The sequence below is a fragment of the Chelonoidis abingdonii genome, chromosome 8 (genome assembly GCF_003597395.2).
Source record: "Chelonoidis abingdonii isolate Lonesome George chromosome 8, CheloAbing_2.0, whole genome shotgun sequence".
Classification (NCBI taxonomy): Eukaryota; Metazoa; Chordata; order Testudines; family Testudinidae; genus Chelonoidis; species Chelonoidis abingdonii.
Window position 1 is genome coordinate 3,846,834 of NC_133776.1, and position 13,503 is coordinate 3,860,336.

Here is a 13,503-nt window from a genome sequence, read left to right on the forward strand (position 1 = left end):
CCCCCCCCCCGGGGCCCCCATTTATCCACTCCCTGCTTCCTTCTATACCCCTCGGACCCTTCAAACTCGCACCCGCCCACCCATCCATCCCTTCCAGCGCCGGGTGCCCTACAACTACCTGCAGCGGGCCTGCATCCAGGTGAGAGCCGGGCCCCCCATCTATCCACTCCCTGTTTCCTTCCTTCCAAACCCACATCCACCCCCAACTTCCTTCCATCCACCGCCCATCCATCCCTTCTAGCGCCGAGTTCCCTACAACTACATGCAGTGGGCCTACATCCAGGTGAGAGCGGGCCCCGATCTATCCACCCCCCACTTCCTGCCACACACCCTGGCCCCCACATCTATCCACCCCTGCTTACTGCCATATTCCCCAGACCCTCCCAAACCTGCATCCACCCAGCTATCCATCCCTTCCAGCGCCAGGTGCCCTACAACTACCTGCAGTGGGCCTCCATCCATTCTTCCCCCATATCCACCTACTTGCAGCAAATATACATCCAGATGCCAGCCAGCCTCTCCAGCCATTCACCTGCTTTTCTGTTAATTCCCTTCATCCCTGTCTGTCCTCCTCATCCCTTCCACCTATTCCCCCAGCACCTGGGGCCAGATCTTTAGAGGCATACGCGTTTCTGAAAGCGGTCTGAGTTTGGTTCCGAGGCGCTACTGAAAATCCTACTAGGTGCCGAGATACATCTTTAGGGTGTCTAAACACCTTTAAAATATGGCACCTGGAGTCCTGCATCTACCTGTGGTGGGCATACATCAAGTGAGACTGAGGCATCCCTCCCACCCATCCATTCATCTGGCTCAGGGTGCCCTCTGGAATCCACTTCAGCAAGTGTAAACCCAAGTAAGGAACTAGCCAGCCCATCCCTCCTGCTGTCTCCCCACCCAGCCATTCACCTGTCTTTACAGTTTCTATCCATCTGATTGGTAACACTATGAACAATGAAGCAAAAATGTGAAGCCCAAGTGTTTGGTCCCCTAAAGTTTAAGGAAAATTGAAACCCATGGTATCTGAAGGGATGGACTGATAAGTTGGCCCTGGGCGATTATCTATGCTAAGACATTAGTTTGTGTCCTGAATTGCTATGGTTTATGACCGTTGCGTTCCTTCTCCTGCTCTTTGGCTGAGGACTCTCAAACTTGGTACATCATTAAAGCATGCATGGCCTTTTGTCTTAATGAAAGTTTAAAGGGGACAGGGTTAGGATTGAAAATGACTTGCTGGGAAAACCCAGCAACTGTGAAGTTATGGTACAAGAGGTTTTTTCATTTTAATGCAGCAGTACCTTAAACCCCTATCACTTCAGAGAAACCTCCTTTCTCTCTCCCTGTGCATGTAGCAAGAGGATATGATTTCTATTATTGTATTGCATCTGCCTCTTTTTTGTGGTATGAAATTCTACTGTATTCTGCAAAGTACTATCAGGGTTTTTGTAGCCTCTGAAATCCTGCTTATCTGCCCCTCATTCTGACAATCATTCCCAAATCATGAAGAAGACTATGTTGTCTTTAATGAACTGCCCGTGGGCAGAAAATCTCCTTGACGGCTGGGGTTGGCTCTCTTTTAATTCAAGGCTGATGTATTTGCTGAACCACTGGGTACCTGCAGTAAGTTGACTTTTTATGACTAACAGTATAGAGACTCTGGAAATTTATTCTATGCCAAGCTGAAAATTTAAAACATTGCTGAGATGTTCTCTCTGGATCTTTTCCTTATTTAATTGACACAAGGTTGTAGCTGCTAAAGCCAGGTATTAAGTGGCGATCTACCCTTTAAAATGTAGAGCATGGCTTGGTGGGGTGATTCTATGGCAATTCACCAAAACCAAATAGAGAATCATAGAATACCAGGGTTGGAAGGGACCTCAGGAGGTCATCTAGTCCAACCCCTTGCTCAAAGTGGGATCAATCTTCAAACAGATGTTTTCCCCCAGATCCCTAAATGGCCCCCTCAAGGAATGAGCTCACAACCCTGATTTTAGCAGGCCAGTGCTCGAACCACTGAGCTGTCCCTGCCTCCCTCCCTGCCTCCATCTGAAAGCAAAAATCAGTACTAGAAAGCATAAATGTTTGTGATGTATTAACTACACAGCGACAGAGTGGGTGACCATTATCAGTCCCTGTGATTAAGAACCCGCTGAAAATCCTAGCTGCATTTTATGCTTTGCTTCCTGTTCTGTAATGTCTTAGTTTGAGGTTTTTGCAAGCCACGGGGCTGGAAATGCCAAGGAAAGGATTGACAGGAAGTTAAAAAACCCAGCTTGCATAATATGCAGCCCTAGAAAGAAATACCACCAGAGAAACAGGGTTATAATTTGGTTCAGTCTGGTGTCATTGAAGCCAGAAGAACTTTCTGCCAGTGCCTTAGATGCTGATCCTGCAATGAGCTCTCTATGGGCAGATGTCTTCACTTGTGTGGAGCTCAACTAAAGTCACCTTCCTGAGAAATATAGTTTCAAGCTTTCTCCTCCTGAGAACCAAATCCAGTGACATCATTGGGGTTGCCCATGGGTTCAGGGGCCTGCCAGCATAGACTTCACAGAAGGATCTGGATTGAACCTGTTATCTGGGTCCCTTTCAGCAAAATTACTCCATGCTTTAGAGTCTTTTTTGTTCCATTCCTGCTTCTGCCATCCGAGTCAGTTTTTATCATTTAAAGGGATACAGTGAACTTGAGAACTACTCCATTTTAAAAGATGAGTAGAAAGAAGATTCAGATATTACACAGCAGTCTCTGAGCCCCCCTGCCAATGTTTTACAGCCCCGGAAGTTTATGGCCTAGATCCTCAAAGGTATTTAGGGGTCTAACTTGCATTGAAATCACTGAAAGTTTTGGTGCCTGAAACCTTTAAGAATCTGAGCTGTTCCTTCTCAAAGCTGTCTATCCCCACCTAATGTAACTGTGGATGTTCTCATTAGCTGCATAAATGTTTGGGTTTCAGATCCTGCCTCTGGGGACTTTTTTTTTTTTCTTTTGACTACAACTATTTTAATTGGAAGGTTTCTGTAAAATGATTTTTAAAACTTTCTTCTGATCTCAGGTTTTTCTGCCTTGGCCTCCAGTGAGCCACTTGGTTTAGCACCTTTCTTGCTTAGCAAAACCATTAGTGGAGTATCTGCTAGCTGGAAGAATTTCTCTCCATAAAGATGTAGCCGCGTAGGCCCCTAAGGTTCAGAGACTGATCCAGGTCACTTGTGCAAGTCTGGATTTGCCTGGAGTTGTATTGACCACGAGTCATGGATGTACGTGCACTGAGAGCCAAATCCTCTTTGTCTGCCAAGTCTGAGTAAACGGGTTTGGCATATTGCCCAGGGGATGCAATACACCCCACCCCCACCCTACTAAAACCTGAAGCTGGGGATGGGAGGCTGGGAAAAGGATTGCTGCATAGAGCACAGCTCACCCCAGCTCTGTTCACCCACACACAGTCCTGTCCAGTGCAGCAGACAGACATGGCTTGAGTGTGCAGAACTTCCTGAATTGCTCCCCAATAACCCCTCTGCACGCAGGTTCTGCTGCTACCGATACTTGCTCACCTCTCTAGGGAGGGGCCAGGGGAGGCTTCATTTGTGTTCTGGCAGCTACTGTTTGCAATCACATTATTTGTTCATTCACTTTAGCAAGTAGGGCCCTGAGTTCCAAACGTGCTGCGCACCTGCTGCTGCCAGTGGCTTCAGGCTCTACGAGTACAACTCACATTGCACTTGTATGTGTGCTGTGTAGTTGTAGCCCTGTGGGTCCCAGGGTATTAGACACAAAAGGCGGGTGAGATAATGTTTGTTATTGGACCAGTTTCTGTTGATGAGAGGGACCAGCATTCGAGCCACACAGAGGTGAAGCAGAGCTCTGTGTGGCTCGAAAGCTCGTGTCTCTTCCCCAACAGAAGCTGGCCCAATGCTAGATATTCCCTCACTTGCCTTGTCTCTCTAATTGCACTTGTATGACAGCTGGGGAGAGAGGCAGGCAGACTGTGACACCTCCCCTTACCCCCCCACCCCCAAGTAGGTATCTCTTGCTTGGTTCATTAGACGTGCATCCTCTTATTGGTGCCTCTGTTTGTGCCTTTGCGGGGAAGGGTTTGGTAGTGGTGGTGGTTGTAATGGGCCTGCCACAAAACACGTTGCCATGTCTTGCTTTTGCTGCTTGTCTCCAAACCGAAAAGGAAATGAGATTTTAGGTTAAACATCCCAGTGTGTATCCTGGATAATTCCTTCCCCTTGCTCTGCCGGGAGTGGGTGGCTCATTGGCTGCTGGGTACTTCCATGATTCCCTTGTGTGGCTGGACAGCAGGAGTTGATGTCACTTGCATTTTCAGAGAGAATGAACTGTATGGAATGTGCTTTCTCCGTCCCACTCCTAGTGACCTCTCAGTTGCTTGTTTAGCTCTCAGGAGGGGAGGGGAACGAACCCTTTGGTGGTAATGACAAAACATGGAATAAATAAAAAAATAAGGCTTGGCACTTGTACAGTGCTTTAAAAAATATGATGCTGTATACATATGAACTCATCCGCATACCAGCCGTGCAGAGTAGGGAAGGCAACTGCTTTTATCCCTGCCTTGCAGATGGGGAAACTGAATCAGAGGGCCAAATGTTCATCTCACACTGCTGTAGCTCTACAGTAATTCCTTTGGGTCAGTGGAGTTGCACTGGTGAAAGAGTGAGCTGAAGGATGCTCAGAGGGCCTGAGTTACAAAGGGGTAGCTCCATTAGCCCATTGTGAGAGCAGAATCTGGCCCAATAATCAATGTCACTTGTCCAAGTCCCTGTAGTAAGTCAGTGGAAGAGCTGGGTTTAGAAACTGAGGCTTTCTGGTGCCCGTTGCTATTGGCACTATCCTGGCCAATTCACTGGAGCACCTTGCCTCTGTCTTTTTAAATATGTGCGGGAAACACTGCTGCAATGATGGGGGGTGGGGGGTGATTTCTAGGTTCATGGACGATACCATACAACCCTGTTGGACCATAACCCACTAGCAGATCAGCCTTTAACACTCTGGCAGTAGAGGGAAGAGGGGAAATTCTGGCTTTCAATAACCCATAAACACAATCAAATTCCTGCCCAAATGTTGATACAAGGAGCTGTGCCCCAGGCCTGAGCGAGCATCTGCCTGATCTGGAACTGACTGAAGTCATCTGAAAGTTTTCTCATTGATTTGGGTGGACTTTCGATCAGGGCGCTAGTGCTGATGTTTGGCCAAGCACCCCAAAGTTCAGGTGTGCTCTCTCACCTTTCCAGCCACTGGGCTGGAACCCTCCCATGCTCATGCTTCCCCAGGAGATTGCCAGTGTTTCCAGTTGGGCCAGAAATAGCCCAGAGATGGCCTGGGTGGGCCCGTGTTGGATAAGGATAGAGAATGGGACGGGGGATGAACGGGGGGTGGGGTAGGGTAGGGTAGGGTGGGGGGCTAATAGGAATAAAAGATTTGCGTTTTCCAGCCCATGGAGAAGAGAAGGGGCTGTAATGTGTTCCCAAACTCCTGTCTCAGCAGAAGAGGCAGTGTGTTGGGAGCTGTCTACTCTCTACAGACAGGATGACTTGTCTCTTACATGTTGGGCTGCTGTTCTCTGAAAACCTGCTAGGCTTTGGTTGGAGGGGGTTGGGGGATCACTGGTGCTGTTTGCCCTCTAGACTCTGATTTGAATTATGACCCGTCTGCTTTTGCTGCCTTGGCAATTTTTGTTTGTGTCTGAATGTAGCCTGGAGGCCAAAGCTTTTGCCCTCTTTAGGGGTTTTCTCTGCTATGTATGTGGGTTGGGGAAGCAGGCAATTGCATGACATGACGGCATTGGCTGGTTACAAGCTGCTGAGTTAGTAACCTTGTTGGAACTTGCTGTGGACATTCTGCCTGTGAACAGCACAACAGAATGGAGCTTCCCATTCCCTGCACAGATTCCCACAAGTCAGGAATCCTTGGCCAAAAATAACTAGGAACATCCTGGAAAAAATTGACAGGTTGATCAAAAACAATTACCCCTTCTAACCTACTCCCTGCAACTTTTCTCCTAGGTTTTCATCTCCTCCTTTAGTCTTTTTCCTGTCCCCCTTTCACCTGCATTGTTTGCCATGTGATCTTAATACCCTTTGCTTCCTTCCACATTTGCTTTTCTGTTTGCGGCTCCTGAGTGCCTGCTACCTTTTTCTAACTATCCATTGCTAAAGCCATGTCTGCCTGTCTACTCAGCTTCTCCTCTTTGTGCACCATGACTAGACACAGTGTAAATTCTATGTCTGTAGCGTGTAACCACCAAATACATTTCAGGTGTAATTCAAGAGAGATTTGGACCTAGGAGTAGAAAGCTTATTGGAGCATTGTCAGAATAAAAAATATTATTCTTCAGGAACCAGCATCCTTGCCTCTGTTTCTAACACCATAAATGGTTAGAGTGGAAAGAGTTTTAAAAATCAAATGTGTGTTTACTCTTTGTTCTGTTACTTTTCTACATTTCTTTTGGCTAGGATAATGATTACAGAATAACTTGTTCCTAGCCAATATTACTTTGAGGATTTCATGCATTTGTACAGTGTGGCTGTTTTTAGGTCACCAGCAGAGCAGGAGAAGCTTTGTGGGTGTCTCTTTTTTTTTTTTTTTTAAATTAAAACTGCTTCTGTTGATATTTTTTGTTTTTATAACATGAAAAACATTATTGATCTTAAGTTTTATTAAAAAGGTGTTTGTGAAAACACTATAATTTATCCTCGCAATGTCTCTTTAACTACTGCATCCTACTACCAGTAATATGTTGTTGTGAACAGATGTTACTGCTACATTGCTCTTGTATTGTATAATGCTCTTCATCCAAGGATTTTAAAACACTTCACAAACATTAACTGATACAGATGGGGAAACTGAGGCATGGGCAATTAAATGACATGACCAAGGCCCTACGACAAAGCAGCAGATGGATCAGGAAGGGAATTATTATTATTTATTAGTTGTATTATCATAGTACCAAGGAGCCCCAGTCCTGGGCCTGAACCCAGTGTTCCAGGTGCTGCCCAAACACAAACAAACTGATCGTCCCTGCTCCAACTGGTTTACAATCGGAGTAATTCATGAGTCCTGCAGGAGAGTTTGATCAAATCACTTTTACCAGTTTAAATCGCCCATATCATCTGTCACTAACACCAGAGTGAGACCTGAAATGGACCACTTGCAGCCATTAAAGGTCCCCTGGCACTTGTTGCAAGACTAGGAATGTTTACTATGGTCCCTGTGCCAAATTCTTTCCTTCTCCCAAAATTACTTTCTGCTTACCTAAATGTCAAACTGTGTAACTATATTGGGCCAGTTTTTCCCCTCTCACTGATGTAAAGCTGGAATCACTAGATGGAAAGCGTGGAGTTTTCTTCTGGATTTGCACCAATATAACAGATGCTAGAATTTGGCTCATCTTGCCTAATCTCTGAAATTTCAACTCAAGACACTACTTTTGATTTCTGGTACTAAGATCATCTGCAGTGTTGCTCTGTATTATAAACAGCTGCAGAGTTCAACCTCGCAGGGGGGGTGAATTTCAGTAGTGGAGGAAGTTTACCCCCATGTACTTTGTATAGCACAGTTGGAGAATATAAAGAAGTTTGAGATTCATGGTATGACAGGATTTTTCGTAATGGGAGTATTTGCATTTCTAAGTGTACATCTCTGACTGTGATGAATTTGCCAAAACCACTGGAAAATGCTGTTCTCTTGGTAATCTATTCCCTTTGGATGCGTGATGCCTTGTGGCAAATAAGAACACAAGAAAAAGCCACTAGTTCAAAATCTGTGCTGGCACAAACAAACAATTTAACTTATTTCTCATTAGAGGTATCACCCACTATGCTTTTTGGGGGGGTCTGTTCATTTTGTTTTCATCTGACAGATGTCCTGTATCCCAGACAAATGTTGAAACAGAAATATACGGTGATAGTAATAATCAATAGGGGCACGCTTTTGTCTCTAATCTTGAAGGCTGATTTTACTCTGCTACTGAGTAAATAGATTTCAGAGCTGGGTTCTTGGAAAAATCTTAATTTAGAGATAGCATCCCTAGTCCTCACCCAGAGGGTAAACATCTTGGTGGTCAGCGAAGTTAAAATTATTGCAGTACAAAAATAAACAGTATCTGTACGGGATGGAATGCTCTGAGCCTTGAGGGATGGATCTATGAACACAACCCAGGCCTTCAGCCCTGAAGGCATCATCCTGCTGCCATTGAAGTCAGCTGGAGATGGGAATGTTCTGTCAGTCACATCAGTCCCTTAGTCTCCGAAAAAGGAGAGGGTAGGGGCTCGGCAAATTGAAGCAACTCGGCCCATGTCCAGACACAGCCCATCCGTTCATCTTCTCTGGACAGAGTAGTGATGCTCAAACCCCATGTGGACATGTAGAGGCACTGAATGACCTTTACATCAAGGTAACAAGGTATTGGACTCTGATTGGTTTGTATGAGAAATAAACGTAAATATAAGGACTAGCTCCACCCTAAATGCATGGACTTAGGAACCTATCTTCTGCTTGCTCTTGGTGGCGGTGTCCTGAATGAAAACTACTCCCACTAGCAGGCCCAGTGGTGCAGCCATGTGGGTTTCTTGGTTTACTGATGAACGCTCAAGATTTTGCTGTTGGCTTTCAACCTGAGGAGTGAGAGTGAACTGAGGGCTGGAGAAATGCGCTGGATACACAGCTCTGAAGACTGAAGCTCTTTATCTATCCGCAGAACAGATGCAGTGCGGGTGTGGCAGGGCAAATTACTCCCCTCTCCCCCTCATCCTGGCCCACTCGTATGTCTCCACGCTGACTTGGGAGGGAGCTTGGAAGGTTAAAAAGGTTACTTGGGTCCTGATTTTCAGATCTCATGAGCACTTAGCACCCCCATTGATGTCAATGGGAGCTGTTGGTGCTCTGGGCTCTCAAAATCAGACCCTTGTTTAAGCAACAAAGCTACCAAGGGTGGTAGCATTAGTGTTTTGGGTTTTTTGTAGCGTGAACATACGTGACTGTTGCAAGTTGGGCTGAAATCCACCCAGCTCATTTCACAAAAGCCACTAGACAACCACCCGATGGTGATGACTGGATGTGATCCTGCAAGGTGCTGAGGGGCCTAAGTACCTCTCAGTGTTAGGCGCCTGGACTGGATTTGAACCAGTGGCCTGGAGCGGAAATGCTCTAGAATCTAGTCCTCTTTTTGCCAGTTTCAACTGGAGAGTAAAGTTTCCCATAAGTGGGTGTTGGGGTCTCCTCTCTCTTCGAAGCCTGTTGTGGGGTGGATAAGGGTTATGATGAGGGTGGGACGGGACGGACAGCTCTGGTAATGGCAAGAGAATCAATCCTTTCTTTTCTAGCCAGGGCCCTGTTCCTGCTCCTACTGAAGTCAAAGGAATATAAACTGATATTGCACATTACTGCTTCCTCTATCAAATCACTTACTTGAAAAGGTGTTCAGAGGCTTTAAGAGGGGACGGGGTCTGATTCTGATTTCTGTTACACCCATATGAATTTGCTATGACTCCACTGAAGTCTCCAGAGTTACTGTGTTTACACTGGGGAAGGCCTGTGGTCTTTAATAGCAGTTCTGACTGCAGGGAGTACAGCCTTCAAAGTTCCTTGGTTATTTTAGTTTCTGACCAGTCCTAGGCAATAACGCCCATGAAGCAATGGCTTTAATTCCTAGGTCTCTGATGGCTGATGCTGGTGCAGGGTCTGAGTGTGTACCTGCAAAGGGGAGGTAGCAAAACAGCGTTCCTTAGCCGCACCATACCTCCCAGCCAAACCACCTCCTCTCCATGGTAACTGGGCATTTAACAGACCTTCCGAGGCTGACGTCAAGGGTCGTGGATTAGCCACTGAATAATTATATCAACAAAAACAGTATCTTGATCCCAGATCATCAATGTCCTTTTCTCCTTCCTTGGATGGGGAGCCAAACCCACATGTATTAAGTGGAATGTAGGGCAGAGTTTGGCTGTGGCCTATCAGATCTGGAGGCCAAATATTTTCTTGTAGCTTCTTGTTCATTTTAAAAAAGAGAGGAAAACATGTTCCTTCAGGCCTGGATGAAAGGATGACTTGTGCTCATAACTGGACTGGAACCAGGTGGCTGGCTGCCCCTTGCCCTGAGAATGTCAGTGCATTGTTCCCCCCTCTGCAACTCCGTGCTTGCAACATGCAGATGCAGCAGAATTTTCTTTGCAGACTGGTGTGTTTTCCCTCTGCCCCCTGGTGCGGTGCTTTTTAAGCTTAATCTTTGTTGGTGTAAAGCGTGCAGATGGGGTATTCAGAGCTGGCACCAGGCTCACTTCGTTAGCGGGATAGGTCTCACGGCAGGTTGTAAGCTTTCAACTTACAACAGGCATGGGCAGGCAGAATTACTATTGTGGTGTTCAAGGTTGTGTTTAAAAACAGAATGCATTGAAGGCTGGATGTGACGGAGAGAATCAGACCTACTGAGGCATCATATGTAATGAAACACATGCAAGATTTTCAAAAACGAGGGACCTGACATCAGGCTCTTAAATCCATATTGGGCTCCTCAACTAAATAGCCTACTTTTCCAGTTGTGCCTAGCACCCACAACTCCCGTTGAAGACTATAGGAGCTGCTGGATGCTCAGCTCCTTCAGGCCACTTATTTACATTCTTTTATATGCACACAGGAGTCTAACATCAGGCCTTGTTTTGCAAAATCCTAACTCCAGTTCATTGCACATCTCCTAATGAGTTGCCCAATGTTTGTGAGGAATGGAGTAATGGTTTATTGTTGATGGCCACTCAGCTAAGGGTGATACGGTGGCTCAGGGGGATCCGTATGCACGTGTGCTCTTGCTCTCTCTGTTGTTGGTTTGAATCTGGCCTGGTTCGGAGGTGACGGAGAGTTGTTGACTTGGGATGGCTGTTTAGTGGGTCTCAGTCTGGTTCCTCATGCTCAAGTGTCAACATTGCAATAGGCTCTCCTGGGAGAGTGCTGAATAAGCATAAACAGAGACTGTCGTGCTCCTTTGTGCCTAGAGGTGCGCACGCCTCAGTCGGGAGTTGGACATTGTGGGATGCTGTGTATCGGTTCTGTGGACACCGAGCTGGTTTCCAGTGGAGCCGAATGCTCACAATTCTAAGTGATGTCAGTAGAAGCTGCAAGGACTCAGCACCTCTTGAGCTTGACTGGATGCCTTTTCCCAAGCACTGAAGACAACATTACATTAACACCACAACTGAAGAACTGAAATTAGAATCAGAATAATGTTGTGCATGGTATGGAGACTTGAGATGAAAGAGCTGGCCTGGCTTTTGCCGATGCACTCAGAGGATTTTGCAGAAGGAAGTGCCAATAACTGAGATGCTGGAGGCAGCTTCTAGGACTCCCTTGTTATCTTCTCACCAAAATGAAGAGGGAGTTTAATGAGATTGTGTTGGAGTCATTCCATGTTTGGGTTCCAGCCAGAGAGGATCTGTTCCCAGGGCTCAGATATACTTCTGGAGAGCATTTTATTTTACCTTTGGAACATATCAAAGGCCTAGAAAACCTCTCTTCAAATGAGAGATTGAAAAGGTTGGGATTATTGATCTTTGAAAGGACATGAACAAGAGGAGGTACAGATTAAGAGTATGTGAGATAATGAATGGTCTCAAGAAGGTAGATCAGGAACTTCTGCTCTTCTTTATTTATAATACAAGAACAAGGGGACATCTAGTGAAACACAAAGTTGGGAAATGCAAAACAGATATACTCTGTCACCATGTGTAATTAGACTGTGGAAAACACTCCTACAGGAAGTTGTCGAGGCCAAGAATTAAAAAGATTAGAAAAGGCACTGAATATATAAATAGCAAGAATATTCAGAATATCACAATTAATGACAATAAAAATGTTGACCGGGATATTAAAGCTTGTGCCTCAGGACTTAAGCTAATCACTAATTATTAGAAATCAGGATGAGGTCTAATGTGAGAGGAGTGGATTATCCAACATCTACTGCTGTGGGTTTCTTGCATTATCCTCTGAAGCATCTGGTTTAACTCTAGACTCTCCCATTCCTCATGGTGCTTGAGGCAGCTCATTTTTCCCCATTATTGCCTATCCAGAGCAAGGTGTTTTACCCCATTGTAAGTTGTCTCCGTGATGGTAATATTCTTTTCGATCATCCTCTGATAGGTCATTCTTTGTGTTCCATGCTTTCACCTCTCTCCAGATGGGATCCAATGTAAGACATGCCTTGTGCTTATGCCATGCAGTAGCCCGATGGCATGGCCAGACCACCATAGCCGTCTGTTCGATTATTGAATCTGCAGTCCACTGACCTGTGTGTATAACACTTCCACATGGGTTACACAATCTCACCTATGAATTCCCAAGGTGGTTCTTAAACAATGCTGCATTCAGCTTCTTTTATGTACTTCCATCATCTGCCATGTTTCTGAGGTATACAGTAGTATTGGGAAGACAATAGCATTGTACAATCTCATTTTAGTACATGGATGTATCTTTCTACTCTTCGAGACGTTTGACAAATGGAAAAACGATCCACTGGCTCTGCCCAGTCTTGCCTTAGCTACTTTAGTGAGCTACTGTTAGCAGATATTTTACTTCCAAGATGGACTAAGTCATCAACTCTTTTGTACTCTTCTCCATCAATCACACATCCCTTGTTGATTGGCAGCTTTCTCTCCTAGCTCCATGATTTTGCTCTTCTGCATACAGATACGAAGTCCAACTTTGGCTTCTTTTGTCTTTATGCTCAGTCTTTTCATTCCATCCAAGTTGATGTCCAGTATAAAAATATCATCTGCAAAATCCAAGTGTCACAGCTTATCTTTTGCTCAAACAATGCCAGAGTCCTCTGCAGCAGCCATCACTCTTCTCATCACAAAGTCTGTAACAGTGCAGAAGAGAAATGGGGTCAGTATGCAACCTTGCTTTGGACCAGTGGAGTCCTAAACCACTCCATGTGTCTGCTCTCTATCCTCACACAGCACAGAGACTCGTCCTACAAAGCTTTTATCTAATTAACATCTTTGCTAAAATTCCATAGTGTCTCAGGATCTTCCAGAAGGCCGCCTTGGTGGACGTTAAGAAACATTTCCATAAAATCAACAAATTTAAAAACCATCTGCTGGTATTCTAGGTCTTTCTCACTGAGTCTTCTCAAAGCTGGTCTGACTACAGCCCACCTGATCAAAATCCATCCAGTTCTTCCCTGAGTACTTGATCAATATCAACTTTCATCCTGTTCAAAATGATAATGCAAAATGCTTTTCCAGGAACAGGATAGGAGTGTCATTAGGGTTACCAACCCTCCAGGATTGTCCTGGGTCTCCAAGAATTAAAGATTGTCATGTGATGAAACCTTCAGGAATATGTCCAACCACTGTTCTCCAGCTATCACAAAGAAGTTGGTCCCCCTTTCTAGGAAGTTTACAGACCTCTTCTTCCTTAGTCTTTAGTACAGTTCTGCTTTCCCCAAACCATTCTGCACAACCTGTGCATGTATGACAAGTCATGTAATTCACCAGCTGTTA

General features: G+C 45.4%; 1 protein-coding gene across 2 annotated transcripts in view; it reads left to right on the plus strand.

Moving 5' to 3' along the window:
• The first annotated feature begins 97 nt into the window (after window positions 1-97).
• P3H2 (prolyl 3-hydroxylase 2) overlaps window positions 98-13,503 on the plus strand; it is a 115,879-nt gene continuing 102,473 nt past the window's right edge. Inside the window, exon 1 of one of the 2 annotated variants that reach the window (XM_032777331.1) lies at window positions 98-139. The gene's annotated coding sequence lies outside the window, so the exon portion shown is untranslated. Of the gene's footprint in view, window positions 140-277; window positions 284-13,503 lie in introns of those variants that run through there. The other variant, XM_075068322.1, reaches the window with a different exon arrangement.